Source organism: Phalacrocorax aristotelis, chromosome 9, assembly GCF_949628215.1.
Source record: "Phalacrocorax aristotelis chromosome 9, bGulAri2.1, whole genome shotgun sequence".
Lineage (NCBI taxonomy): Eukaryota > Metazoa > Chordata > Aves > Suliformes > Phalacrocoracidae > Phalacrocorax > Phalacrocorax aristotelis.
Genome location: NC_134284.1, coordinates 14,074,107 through 14,089,235, shown reverse-complemented (window position 1 = coordinate 14,089,235; position 15,129 = coordinate 14,074,107). Strand labels below are relative to the sequence as shown.

The 15,129-nt window shown below is 41.6% G+C and overlaps 1 protein-coding gene across 1 annotated transcript in view; it reads right to left on the bottom strand.

Annotated features, from left to right (window-relative positions):
- Window positions 1-15,129, bottom strand: part of NRXN3 (neurexin 3) — a 1,044,813-nt gene that overhangs the window by 886,718 nt on the left and 142,966 nt on the right. The gene's annotated exons all lie outside the window — the stretch shown is intronic.

Sequence of the window (15,129 nt, the reverse complement as noted above, 5' to 3'; positions counted from 1 at the left end):
CTGGATTCTAAATCATAAAAAACCCCCAACTTCGCAGGTACCCTGCCTATGGACTTCTATGCTCCTAATCTTTTCCTCAGAATTTGTCCTGGGGTCCCAAACATAGAAATAACCAGAGAATCACTGCAGGCAACTTCTTCTACTCTAGTAAACCCTTCAGACCAAAATCTCAAAACATCCTGTACAGCCCTTTCAGGCACTCCCCTCACTCTAGCCTGGACATTAGAACAGTCTGTAACACTACTTGTAGCTCCAAAACTTTGCAGATTACCACCTTCACTTGGCCTAGGACATCTTTATAGGTCTCAGCCGTAAACACCGCCTTCTGTGAATCACAACTCCAACCTTATCCCAAGAAATCCTAAAGATGACAATTTTAACAGTAAACCAAGGATTCCTGTAGATCCTAACTTAGTGACAGAGAGCACTGCAAGACAGTCACTCCCTAATAGATGGGAACTAAGGGGAATAACATGACCAGCAAGACCAGAACCTTACTGGCCAGGGGCTGTCCCACGGTAAGCAAGCAAGACATACCTGCAGGTAGCAGCAACATCCACTCAAAAGTCCAGATCATAAGGTAGTATCATTGTGATGAGGCAGTTCCACAGACAAATTAGGAAGTCATTCCATAAGTCAGAGCTAAAATGAGGTCTGGCAATTGCCAGGCACAGCCATGGTGATGAGCCTGAGCCAAAAATCAGGCCACGTAGTCAAAGCCAGCAAGTTGAGGTCCAGATCACAGGTCTCGATGGCTAGGTAGTCACATGACTGTAGCTAAGGTAACGACCAGTAGTCCTTCTCTAGCATAGCTTAGAAAAACCTGCATGCCTAGGGCTGATCTCAAATAGACCTCCTGAGCCCACAGGTAAGGCTCATCAGGGCTATTAAGGCTTATTTGTGCACTCAGAGCCCTGACAAACCAATACACCTGCAGCTCCCACCCTTAAGAAGTCTAAAAGGCAAAACAAAAACCCAGTACTAGTGTCCAATCCCAGTAGGTCCCTACAAGCTCCAATCCTCATCTTAGTCTTGGAGAACCCCTTAAATCCCCATGTAATCTTAGCAAAGAGACTTGTAAACCCCAAACCTAGCCTTAATATAGAATGCCCTACAAGTCCCAGCTATGGTTGCCCTCCCATACTACAAATCAGCCAAAATGAAGACAATCCCTTTTCACAGCTCCAGTAGCCCCACTCAGCAATCTGTGCCTGCTCCAGACAGTATGGGTCAGTCACCAGTTGGCTTAAGTCCTGCCTCGTAGCAAGAGTCAGTCTAGGCAGCACATGACTGAGCTTTTATTTCGGTGTTTTTTCAGGATGCTGGGACAAACCAATACAAGTTGGGTCACCTGGCATTCTTAACCAGGCATACCTCTATTCTTCACTCTCCATCCTCACCTAAGATATTTTCTACAGCTTTCACTGTAGACACAGAAATGTGTGTAATGATCAGTCCTTTGCCATCTCATGAAAACCTCTCCAGATTCCTGTGCTGAGCATAGCAGAGTGCAGCAGCTCTAATTACTTCAGTACAGACTAGCAGTTCCAGCCTTTTTAGAAATTGCTTGCAACAAATATGGCAAGCGTATAGGGAAGCCAGGGGAAAACTACAGGATAATCTTGCAGTCTGACATTTCATTTTCCCCAATAATAAACAAGGCATATGTAATATCTGTAGAATTTGGACATCAGCCTGCACTCTTAGCAACAGGGGTGGAACTTCTGCTTCTCACAGGAGGGAAAGGATGTGATCAGCAGGGTACAGAGGCTACACTTCTGATCAGGTCTAGACAGAGAGGTTCCCATCCATCTCCAGTTCAGTTCATCACAGACCGGTTACCAGTTCCTAATTCACATTAGAAAAATAATAATAACATAGTAAAAAAAGGTTGGATTCCAAGGTCAAAGTAATTATGGACAAGTTACAATAGCGAGAGTAAACATAAGCCTTGACAGAGATATAACTGAGTACTATATCAATAGGCTCAACAGCTTGGGCAGGGAGAATTCTTCCTGTCTGTGAAAGTAATGCTTTTTCATTTGCACAGCCAGAGTCACACCCCAAAAAGTTAACATTAGGTCTTAAAAATGGAACGTCTCACCTTCTAGAAAACCCTGCACTTTCCCAATCCTGTGGAAGCTATTAGTTAAGTGTTCCTCAGTCATCCACCTCAGAAATAAAGACCCCATCCAGGGAGCTGAAATACGTGGGTTATGCACTGAGAAAATACATTAACATCTTTATTGGCTGCTCCATCCAACCGAGTCTTTTCCCATAAAGAAAACAGTCCCCGTGACACTAATTTCCCCCTTTGAGCTGAGTGTTTTGCAGAAGTCTGTGGCTATCAAAGCAGCACTGAAACAGAGCCACAGATGTGTGGAGCCAAGCTTGCCCCCCGCCACGCTGCCAAGGCAGGCTGGCCCCCGTGCCCATGCTGGGAGCCCTCACATGGCCTGGCTGCTGCACTGGCACCTCAGGCAGGACCTGCCTGCAACAGCCCCACTCCATCAAAGCCCACTTTCTGCTTCTCACCCAAAATAAGGCCATTTATCCATCTCTTCTTGGAACAAATTTCAAACATGTTCTTCCATAGCAAGGTCTCATACCACAACAAACACCATGATAGAGGGTTATCAAATTTCCAGAATTGAAACCTAATCTGAGCCAGAGACAGACAAGGCTCCCCTAACTTGGGATTTGGTGGACAGGTATGACAGACATTAACTCACAGCTTTTTCTGACCGGGAGCTTATTTTTAGTTAAATAACAAAGGAAGATAAAGGAAAATAGAGGAGGATGACAAGATGAGGAGGATTGTGTCTCAGAAGCCAAAGCCAAATGAAAGTACCCACAAACAACAGCATCAATGTGTGCCCACATCTTTCCACTGGGTGCTGTACCACATTTACATGTTGTCCTGGGCAAGAGAATACGCCCAAGCAGAGGAAAGCTGCATTTTACAGTGCCAGTTACTTCCACAGTCGAGTTTTGTCCTGCAGCAATGAAAGTGGTGGCCCATGCGCAATAATTTTCTCCAGATTTCTTACATTTCTTAAATAGTTTTTGAGTAAAACCACCAACCACAGCAAAAGCTGTTGTTCCATCACTCTTGCCTGGCACACAGAAATATAAAAATAGTGTATTTGTACTGCAGAGTTTTTGGTCTGAGGATCTCTCTCCACAAGGGTCACTGTCAGCTTCACTTCGTAGTGACTCCTGTCCAGAGCATGGATCTGGAAACGCCTTTGCCTCTGTGAAGCCACCAGCCTAAAGTGCCTTGCACGGCTTTGCATCTAACTCCAAATAGCAGCTTAAAAAGTGCTCTTGACCATCTGGATTCTTTGCTTTCAGGGTTTCAAACCCTGAGTAAAAGCTTAAAATACGCTGTATGATATCAGATTTTATCAATGGAAACCACCAAGGACAAGAAAATCTGGCTCTCTCACATTTCCCCCTCTAGGTACACCTACACAGTGTTTTTCACTGTTCTTTCCTCCAGCTGCCAAAACAAGAAAAACCTAGCATCACCCTCACACCCAGGAGAAAACAGCAGCAGTTCCTGACTCCATCAGTCATATTCTCCATGCCAGTTCAGGATATAAAACACTCTCCGACCTTTTCACATACATAACATCACATGTATCTTAAGTAGTACTCTACTGCTAAACTTGTGAAGTAGCTGTTTTTAGGACTTCATAATAGAATCAGATTTGGAGTTTTCAGCCACAATGCTTTTAATCAACAGGAGAATCATAACAGTCATTAAAACAATGCGGGGAATAACCAAGTGTCAGGTTTATCAATTTCCCTGTTCTGAAATGAGACTGACACTTTTGAAGCAACAAAAGAAGAGAGAAGAAGAGATCATTTTTTCCACATATGCAGCTGAAATCCTCCATACTGTGCAAAAATCAGGCTGGGAATTTCCTGAGAATGGACCTGATTAAAACAGAGAGGAAATTCCCTTAATGTGCTATATCAAGCCAATTTAAAAATACCAAATGAAAAGCCTTTTTGGCTAGGATCCATGCATGCAGTCTCAGGATAGCAGAAGAAAAGCATTCACATACTCCAAACCTCAGGACAAATCTGAACCGGATTCAAGCTGATTTGGTTGTTTGTTCATTTTTCAGAATGACAGAATTTGTCATCCCTCCTGCAATAAGAGTTAAAAGACACAAAAGACAAAACTTCCAGAGCAGGTACAGCTATTAAGTTTTGTGCAGCTCCATACACACTATTAAGAAATTTGCATTATATGAATTAATTCATTCTTTTGCTAACAAGCTGGATGTAACTATCAACTTAAAATTTTTAAATATGCACAGATTTAGCCAAGGCAGCAAATCAAGTGGTATAGTAGCAACAAAGCCAGTTTCATACACGCTCCATCCTCCCAGAAGTCTTTAAAATAGTAGGAGCAAACATGATTTACTTTCAGAAAAACATGAACAGTTCAGTGTTTTCTCAGGCTGATCTTGGCCCTTCTGCTGGGTTTGCCAAGCAGCCTGAAAAAAACAGTAATGAATTTGCAGCCCCAAAATAAGAACCGAAACCCTGAAAACTGATCATTAGCCTAAAGAATGTCACCAAACATCCATTAGTGAGAACCATCCTCTATTTCCTATTGAGCTAGTCTGGACTGAAACAAATGCCTGGAAATAAATGGCACCATAACATGTTAGCAATGTCCTGCAGCATCTGCTCTGTTAAGTGTGCCAACATCAGGCACCTGGGAATAAGGCTGTTTGTCCAGAAAGGTAAAGTTTATCAAATGGAGTTTCAACCTTTTTGGAGCTTAGGCAGGGTCTTCTGCTCTCTAGCACTGAGATAAAATCTTCCTCATTCTTCAGGTCCTTCAAAGTCCCTTTAACCAACTGCCTAACCGTGTTCCATTAATGGAAAGAAAACCACTAAAAATGCAACTAAAAATAAGCATTTACACTAACCAAGAAGGAAACCATAATTTCCTTTTCTTCATTATCAGGTAGCATGGTTAGATTTAAACACGCATCTTTGATATTTATATCCCCCTTTCACTTCAACTACTTCAGTTGCTATTGAACTGTGTAAAACACGGGCGACATCAACAATTTGGTGCCAGGCCCCACTTTTTTTTCTTACTTTTGGCAAGTCAGCCTTGGGCAGCAAACAGATTCTTGGCTTTCAGTGCACTCTCCTGTCTAATGGCTAGAGACTTGAGATGTCCCAGTACACACGTGACCCTGTAGGCTTTCCTTCCTTGAGAAGCAAACTGGCAAAGTAAATGAACCGCTGGTAAGTTTATATCAAGGAACAAAATTATCTTCCATATTCTGTTTCATCTAATATTAGGCAGTCTCGGACTTAGTTTTTCTCTATGGAATACATTCTCTTCCATAAATACAATTATGTTTACCAGGGACTCAGAAATGGTTATTAAAATCAGATGAGAAAAGCAGTATAGATGAGACTGGACAATACCTCAAACCCTAGGCAACATGCTAATTTATGGAGCAGTACCTTACCCATTTTTCCTTTTGACATCTTCTCTGACACAGGGGAAACCGTGAAAGGCCCATCAAAAATGCATGTATCATAGCAGGCATATGAACAACACTTGGCAGCTCTGAAAATATGAACATCAATCATTCTTTGGTGTATATTTCTATCATGCTGTGAAAATGAGCCTCTCAAAGCTGATATGGGGGAGAGTATGTGTCCATTACATTCTGAGACCTCAAAAAGGAACAATTTAACAGCCTTCACTGCATTCTGATATTATAATAGTTAGTGAAATACATAAACCTGTAGAGAAAGAAAGGTCATAACCAAATGATGTCCCTACCCTCTTACCTTTTAGATGCCTCCGTATCTACTCATCTCTGACACTTAACGTTTGAATTTTCATGCTGAAGTATCAGAAGTCCACAAATGTTAACAGTCATCTACATCCAGCTTTATGAGAAATCTTTTTAAGATGTAGAAAGCTGCATTTCTAACTCCTTATGAACTAGGGAGGGCAAAACGTCAACGGGCTCACAGTACATGTGTTCCCTCCCTGCCAGAAATCCAGGTATGATCTTATTCATGGAAGGAAACTGCCCATGTTAACAGACAGCAAACTTACATAAGGTGAAATACATAAAGGAGTCTCTTCAGGATACTCCACCACCTCTCTCACATTCGCCCATTTAAATTTCACATTAAAAAAAATCCAGCTTCTCCAGTAGCCTTTAAGCCTTTCTTTTAGTCTATGTTGATCACGTGTATCTATGTTGTCAGAACAGTATCACCCACAAAAGAGAAGGGAAGAAAAGGACTTCCATTACCTCTGTTAGCAGCCTTCACCAGTGCTATTCTTCATGAGGTTTCTCCAGTACTTTCCAAGAAATTACTGTGTATCAGCAGTGACAAAAACAATGACTCTGTGTCAGGAATGACAGAAGTGTGCGAACTCAAGTATCCCATTCCTATATGAACAGTTCTGTGATGGCTTACCTTTTCTGCAATGACTTCCACTATTTTTCTTCCTTCTTTTTTCAGTCCCCATTAGACAAAAAGTAAAATTTCAGAAGTATATCAATGCTTTCCTTAACTGGAAAATTCTGGTGCAAGCTGTAGGTCCTCCTGGAAAGGCTGATCAGACCTCTGGGTGAATTGAGACATCTACTCACCCAGCTCTAGCCTCTTCTTCCTGGATTAATCAGTCAGCAAAACAGACTACAAAGTGTCAGCTAGTACCCTGCTATCACTCATACAAGGCAAACTCAGCTGTTCAATTCAATATTCGTTAGCAGGCAGAATGAGCTAGTTTTGAGTGTGTTCTAATTAGACAATAGAGATTATTACAAAACACCTGCAATGTTTGTAATCGTTTAAAATAATGAGAATCAATATTAGCTTCCAAAGGCACCATATGGTAAATGCTCATTCCAGGCAGGTGGTCCCTTGTAGGCTCTCAGTGTTTCAAAAGTGATCATTAACGTTTTTTTAATCTGAATAAACTTGTTCTCAGTTAATGCATCGGCTGCTGGTTTGCCCTCTGCATGTTGACTGCACATAAAGTTGGCTTAATTGCAATGCCTCCTCATCTAATGCTGCAGGACCCGAGCCGACTTATTCAGGAGGTGACTCCACCAGACCAAGCTCCCCAGAAGAACAACTTTCCTCCTCTCTGTAGCACCTGTGGTTGAGAATCACAGAGGCCTTACAAGCCATTTTCAGGAAGAAAGTGTTACTCAGTGTCTTCTAACTTAACGTCACTAATCTATGGCCACACATGCAATGCTGTACTTGCAAATGACGTCCTGCAGCAGTGATATCTCTAGGGATGGCAGCTGGGGCCTCCGAGCGCTGCTGAGAGATGAGCTGTGAGAGCCGTACAGTCGCTTCATCAGCAGCTCTGGTTCTGCTCAGCACTGGGGACAGTGTCTGAGTCTATCCCTCAGAAATCGACGCCAATTTCTTTATAAATGGTAGAAATTAAGTTTTAGACACACGTACATACTGCTTAATCTCAATGAAATCAAATAAAGTATCTTTCCTGTAAGTCACATCTGTAGATCTTTCTGTATCTCTGTTCGATGACAACTCTTCAAGTCACTGATTTTGTCTTCTAATTGCAAGAACAGCAGATTACACACCTCTGGTATTGTGAAAACAATAAATAATAACAAATATAAATATCCCCATAAGGTAGCTATTGCCATATCTCTATTACAGAAGGGTGAATGTAGATATAGTCTGTCCATGCCAAGATAGAAATTATTATTCAACAGGTAATAACCCAGAGAAAAATCTTCCTATGTTGGTATGAAAACAGGCCTTAGCTTCTCCCCCAGGCACGCTTTGTGCAGTGACTCCTGGGAGTTGACTGTGAAAGAAAAAACAGGAAGACAAACAAGTTACTTAGCTTCTCCCTTTGGACAGCAAGAAGAAGAAACTGGATTCCAAATAAATGTAAGTATACTATTTTACAAATTAAATAACATCTCATTAAGGGTTCTCAGCCACACTCTTTGCAAGTATAACAGCTTAGGATGCCAAAGAGGGAACCAGAGATTCAGGAAACCCAGGAAACAGGCAGAGACAAGCAAATCTTGAGATTATCTAATTCTAAGCTTAGATAAACTTAATCAGGTTTTTACTACTAAACAATAATTACACAGCACTGTGTTTACCTATCAACCTTCATGCCAGGAATCTCCAAGCATCTTATCTACAAACTATTAGATCACTGTTCCCATCACTGCCATGCAGCCACTTCTGTTACGGTGCAGAGGCTGCTTAAATGCACACTGCAGAATATTGAAGACAGGTGTACAGACTGAACTGTAATCAATTGAAACAGTAGGGGAAATGCAGAATGGCAGTTGAATCACCTGAGTTGGAAACTAATTAAGACTCTGGGGTGAAAACTCCAAGACTTCTAGAAAAAAGATCACTGGTTTTTTAATGATTATGAATAAAAAGGACGTCCTCTGAAATATTTGAGCACCAGTTATGGTACATTTGGTGGTGATGCTAGGTGTTAGTTCTAAGTAAACCTGGGGAAGGAAAAAGCCTAACAAAGACCAGATGATCTTCCAAGGCGCCTTCCAACATGGGCTATTCTACGATTCCATGAAATCACCAGGACAGATTTAGCTGTCTGTGTTAGTGCAGATCTTGTCATAAACAAAGTAATTTTTTTGGCTTTATGTTATTGTTCGAAATTTTGAAAAATGTCAAAACTTCAGAGAAATATTTTGATCACTGAAATACATGAGGTGGCTTTGCAGACAGCTACTAGAAAAACAAAATCAAGCATTTAAATTTAGACTGCTAATAGAATTTTTTTTCAGGTTCACTCCTCTCCCCTTGAGAGAAACTGATTTTCATTAAAGAAATTTGTCAAAAATGTATCTTGCAGAATATTTTGATCATTTCTACTTTAGCCCCACTATGGATTTCCTACAACACAAAGAGAAAAAGGGGAAGAGTCAGAACCCTGGGGGATATAAATAATGCACAGGTTGCTCTGTTGCCCTTTCACAAGCTGTAGCAAGCGATACACCAAAGGCAGTGCAAATGAAAAGAGAGGTCATGGCTCCTGGGTTGAACCACAATCAACAGACCACCCGAAGTGCGATAGCTGTGAGCTGATAGATCTAAGTTACACAAGGCAGTCTTGCACCACTCTGTGCCCAAGATGTTCCAAAACCTGGAGGCACAAAGATGGTGCAAAGCCATCATTACTGTATTACTGGTTGGTGCCTTCACTGTTGCTCCTCCTGAGGATGTAATGCTGATTTGGACCGATATTTTGTCACTAAGCTTTTCCCCCAGCTTTATACCCCTGTGTGTTCAGCTTAACTCGAATTAAATGACTGTATCACAGCACAATATGGGATAGACAGGACCAGGAATGTTCATTTCATGAGACAGCGAAGCCAAAGAACACAATAAGAAAAACTGAGACAGGATTTATCACAAGGTTTGTCCTTCTCCAGGGTTTTACGCTTCATCTTCCACATTCCTTTTATTTTAGGTATATATGGATTGTTGCTCTGAATTTTCTGGTAAAGCACTGCCTGCTAGAGAGGCTGTGATCACAAACTCTCTGGGCACTGGCATTTGTCACCATGATTGTAATTCAGAGCAATACATAAACTTTTTCAAAATGCTGTGAACATAACTTCAGGGGGTTAATAAAGCTGCTTTCCAGTCCTCTACCTCCTTCCATTGATAACTTATTCAAATTGTAATTGCTTGTAATGTGCACCCTATATCACATTATTACTTATGCTACATGTACTCCCTGGGGCCATCCGTCACCCCTGCCTATCAGTAAAGTCCTCGTTCTTGCCTGATGATGGCAGTCAGGGTACCGTTAACACGTGCAATTTTGTGCCAAACCCTAACTGACACCCTCCAACCCCGACTGACTCTACCCTGCAATTATCATTTGGAATTTCTCTTACCCTCAAACCCAACTTAGTCCATTGCATACAAATCAGCTCTTCAGCAGGCACTTCCAACAGACCTATATATGTTTCACATGGAAAACAGCATTTTTGCCACTGTTTTCTCCTCTGGAAAACTGAGACACCAAGTTTCCTCTCATTTGAACAGCTGCTCCATCAGTCTTACTCTGTGTTTCACAGATGTAAATCATGGCAGACTGCTGTTTCATGTTCCCAGGCCAGGGAAGCTATGTACTGTTGAAGGAGGTAGGAGTGTTCCTTCCAACCACTAGGAAAAAGCACTACGCAAAACTACTTCTTTACAATATTTGTAAGATACCTAAAATTGAAGGGATTATATCACAGAAGCAGACAAAGCTGGGTAAGCTTCCCTGACGCACACTCCTACGTAGTACACTTCCAACACTTATTTGTAGCACATATTTTTATCTTCATCATTAATTTTATACCATCCAAAGTTATGGTAGGTTGCTTCCTGAGATATATATGACAGTATGTACTCTGAAGACTTTCCAAAATAATTTCAAATGAGATAGGCTACACTAACATTAAGAAGAGGCTGTGTCCTGGGGTAAGGAAAATCCAAGCCTGACTCAGACACATGGCAGAAGTCTGTATGCAGTGTAAAGACACAGTAAATAAAATGGAGGGCCTTTCTGGACATGGCCTCTTTCAGCTCTGCTTTTAAGCCCCACACTTACCTCTGCAGAGGCTCTGTGATCTGACCTGCAGCTTCCAGGCTTGGATGTCATAACAGTATTTTAATACATCTTAATTGCAACACTTCACCTCCTGAATTTCTAGTGCTGGCTCTTCTTTAGGAAAAGGATAACAAGGAATGATAACAAATAATGTAACTAACAAGGTGCTACAAAACACCCTGGTGTTTTGAAGTTTTGAAGCACCAAGGTGCTTCCCCAAGAAAAAAATTTACTAACTATTCTTTCTATGTACAGATCTTCACTAGCCATGCATAGTGGGTTTTTTGGAAGCAAATTAATCCTCAAAGCATCTCTGAGTATATGTATTAGTTCCACCTTATTGGCAAAAAAGCAAAAAACAAGGCAGTGGTTGTGAGAGATGCCCAAAGCTATACAAAAAGTGACAGATCTGGTACTCTGCAAAGTCCAGATCTAACATCTACACCCAAAAGACATCTTAGCTGTCTCTCAAACTGTGTGTGAGGCCTCACAAGGAGGGACAAAGCCACTAGAAACTGAGGACACATCTAGCTGGTCATCAACAGGCAAACGTAAGGTGGCTCTGTCCATGCTCTGAGCTGCCTAGATTTGAGCTGGTTCTGGCCAAGAAACAGTGCAGTCACCTTAATTCAGGTGTGGTGCTACACTAAAAGGTCAAATGCAACTCCTGAGCATCAAGTGTCAACTCCTGTTTGGTACCATCCTAAAACACTGAAGAAAATTCTCACATCTGGATTACTCAGATTAGGAAGTGAGTGGCCCATATGATTGCCTCCATCAGAACATACAGCTATGCCTTAGAAAAACTTAGTCCTGAAACGCATTTACCCTCAAAGCTATTTGACTTCAGTAGATGTTTTTTCAGCAGTCCTGAGACACAAGCTCATCAAGTAGTTGGGATACATGCTGGGACAGACAAGTTGTACCTCCTTCCTCTTCTGTATCTCCTACCGACCTGCCTTTCCCCTCTTTTAAACTCTATTTGCTCCATGGCTTTACAGTTCTTAGTTAAAGGATTGTCTCATATTGAGCAGATGGATAGTACCTAGCTTAATACGTAAGCACTGCTGAAATGTACATCATCACCATTTCTCCAGCTGAATATTATCACACCCCCCGTCCTACAGTGACCTCTCACTGAAGTGGCCCAATTGAGTACTATCATGTTATATTTATTGTAAGAAATACCATACCAACTTTTTCCGCAGATATTCTCAGTCCTCTGCACATACACTGAACCAGCACAGGTCCAAGCTACAAGGAAAATGCGGTGGGTCTCAGCCTAAGCACTGTATTCCTTTTAGCTCATGGCTGATTAATTTAATGCATGTGAAGAGATAAGCAGTTAATTGTTACTAGAAGTGGGGAAGCTGATCAGGGCTGAATTAGTAGAATCCATGGCCTAATTTCATCATTGTTTTAGTGTTCTAAAATCTCAGGGCCTGTGCTGCTGCCAAGATGGGGCAGACTGCTCTTCAGACTGCCTCTGCAATGGATTTCACATTCTTCTCCCTCTCAAACTCTACATCGCTTCCAAATCAAGGTGCCCAGTCCATCAGCTGGCAATTACTTCTGTGCTAATGTAAAGTACTCTGCTCTTTATTTTTTTGTCTTCAGGCCCTGCTTTTCATGCAAGCCCGAATTTCAGGTTCCACATTAATCTGATCCTGACAGTGGTATGACTGAGAGCAGCTCCTCCAAGTCCACGGAATATGCATACACAGAAAACACACACTAGATACAGTATGCTATGTATTTATATGTTATCCTATATATGTATGTGCTATCCTAGTGAAGTCTTCCGAATAATCTCGGCTTGAAACAGCTGAGACAAGGTGTAGGGTGTGACACTCAGTTGTCCTAGCAGAAATGTCCTAGCAGAAATGAACTCTACTGCTTGAAAGAAATTTTGTTCTGCAGTCTAGTTCTAATATTGGGGGACATGCATAGCTTTAGGATAGAATCAATGCCTTTTCCCCTAGAAAACAAATATATTACTAGCCCTTCCCCTTCCTTGCTTCACTTTGGGAGATCCTGCTCTGCATGAAGCCAAAGGGAGGAGTTTTTGTTCACCTTGCAGAAAAACCTTTTTGAAATAACAAAAAGGGAAAGCAAGTGGACTAAGGAGGACAATTTTGTCTTTGTTTCCTTTCCCTACCTTCCCCTTCCACAAGAGAAAGCCTGTTTGGAAAGCATGTTTGCAGGGGTTTCATTCAATTGGAGACCACACAACTCAAACTCTTTCTGACATCAGTGGAGTCCTGGGTGCTTAGCTCCTCTCAGGATGAGGTCCTAGATATGAGAGAGTCCAAGTTATCTAGCAAGGCAAATAGTAACTGAAATTAGATCCCTCCTCACTTCCACCCCCATCACTTACTTAAGACAAATCATTTATCTTCCTAGAGAGCATGAAGCATACCAAATTCCACAGGCTGTGTCGCCAACAGGAGGCTTAACATTCCCAAGCAGGACTTCTTCAAAACAAGACTGCTTCCCTTTTGCGATTTACATTACCAGAGAGTCTGTTATTAGTCTGATATTTTATCTCTGACACTGTGAGAAATATCGCTGTCATAAACCCTGTTGCCCTTAGTAAAAGTGGAACTACTCAGCAAAAGCTAATAAAATGAGGAACAATGACAGCAATTGCCAATGACCACTTAAGCAACAAATGATCCAGCTGTGCGCACATGTGCGCGCATGCAGACAGACACACACACAAGCATTTCTTCTTCACGTGATACCTACACCAGCAGAAAGGGTATTATAAGGACACTACTATTTTCACTTTATGCCATACAAAGCGGTAGTGCACTGGCAGGGAGATGGATGAGGTGCTTTCACAGATCCTTAACTCCTAGGATTCACATCTCCCCTTACAAACTTAGTGTAGTATCTAGCTTACTTATTAAATGGTTATGCCTTTTCCTGGATTCTTACCAAAGACAGCAAGAAGTGGAGATGGTGTCTAAGATTTTATCAACGCAACAAAACTTTCCGTCCTCTCTTTCATACCACCTCTACTTTGAAGAAAAGTTTTGAGTAATAAAATACAACAGCTAGAGTTAAAGAGTGATGAAAGGAAATAGGAAATTGAAACACTTAAGGCTGCTCCAAGCACAGGAGCTGGTCAGAGAAACGCTCTTATGCCAGTAGTTCCAGGACTTGAGGAAGAGAAGGAGGGGAACATCTAAGCTATATCAGCAGAGAAAACAGAAAGATAAAGGCCTCACTAATTCAGCTGGGACATCATGAAGAGTTTGAAAGATGAGAGAAATTTTGAACCTTGGGAATTTACTGCAGCAATAACACTATCTTCAAGGGGCATTATTCAAGATCCCTGAGAAAAATTGCTAACTCTCTTCTTTCACTGACCTCTGCTGCTAGTCCCCAGTACCAAAATTCTGAGGAACTGTGAAAATAGAGGATGCAATACTCAATTCTAAAAGTTACTCAGCCGAAATCACTAGAGCTGCGCAAGTCTAAAAGCCACCGTTTAGATCCGAGGAGAGAACATTTTGTAGAGAGAATGTCCAGGTCTACTCTTCTATGTCACGTACGGTCTGCCTTGTAGGGTTCAAAAAGGGGTACTTCGAGGCATGCAACTGTGTAAAACAACTCTGCATTCAAGTTATTTTCCCAGTTGCTATGCCTGCAACATTTTGGCAGTAAACTCCATTTGCAGTTAGGAAAGTTGTTTACTATTACAACTAGAAATTTGTTCCGTTTTTGGAAACCACAGTCAGATGATAACTGTATAACTACTATACTCCTATAGCTACTTGTATTCTCTTGCAACACTTCTGTTATCTGAAGAGCTGTGTGGCAGCACTCACACCCATGGGAAGCCTTTTTTCTCCGGATAGCAAATCAAGAAGGTCTCTTTTCTCTGGATAGGAATTCAGCAGCATTTTCTCACAACTCTGAACTCTTGTCCTTTCTCCCTTCTCCCTGCAAAATCGCACTGATGATCAATCTCATTAAGCACATTACTACGCTAACACTTCCACTATATTTGGCATTAACATATTTACATTACTCTAAAGCTCCACGTGATCCAGTTTTGGTTTGCCCCTTGAAAGACATACCAATGCCCATGTACAGATCAACTTTAGAATTCTGCAGCAATGTCCATCACCATCGTACCTATTCACATATTTACAGAACTCATCTGCAGGTGCTTACTCTTAATGATATGCTTTTGGCTGCTTATTATGGCAGATTTCAGAGGAAAGAATTGTTGTGGCTTCCTCATGCTGGAACTTGTCTGTATTTAATAGGCCTATGCTTGCCTTCTCAGAGACATAAAAAAACCAGAAGGATAAACAGTCAGCCATGCAGTGCCTGAGCCTCTCAGAAGTAACCGCAGGGTAGGAGGCAAGGCCTTATAATAAGAACACCTATCCCTTCCTGTTCACAGCAGGACTAAAATCTACCAATTCATTTTGCTGTCAGAAGGAAAGCGTAATCAGTCATTG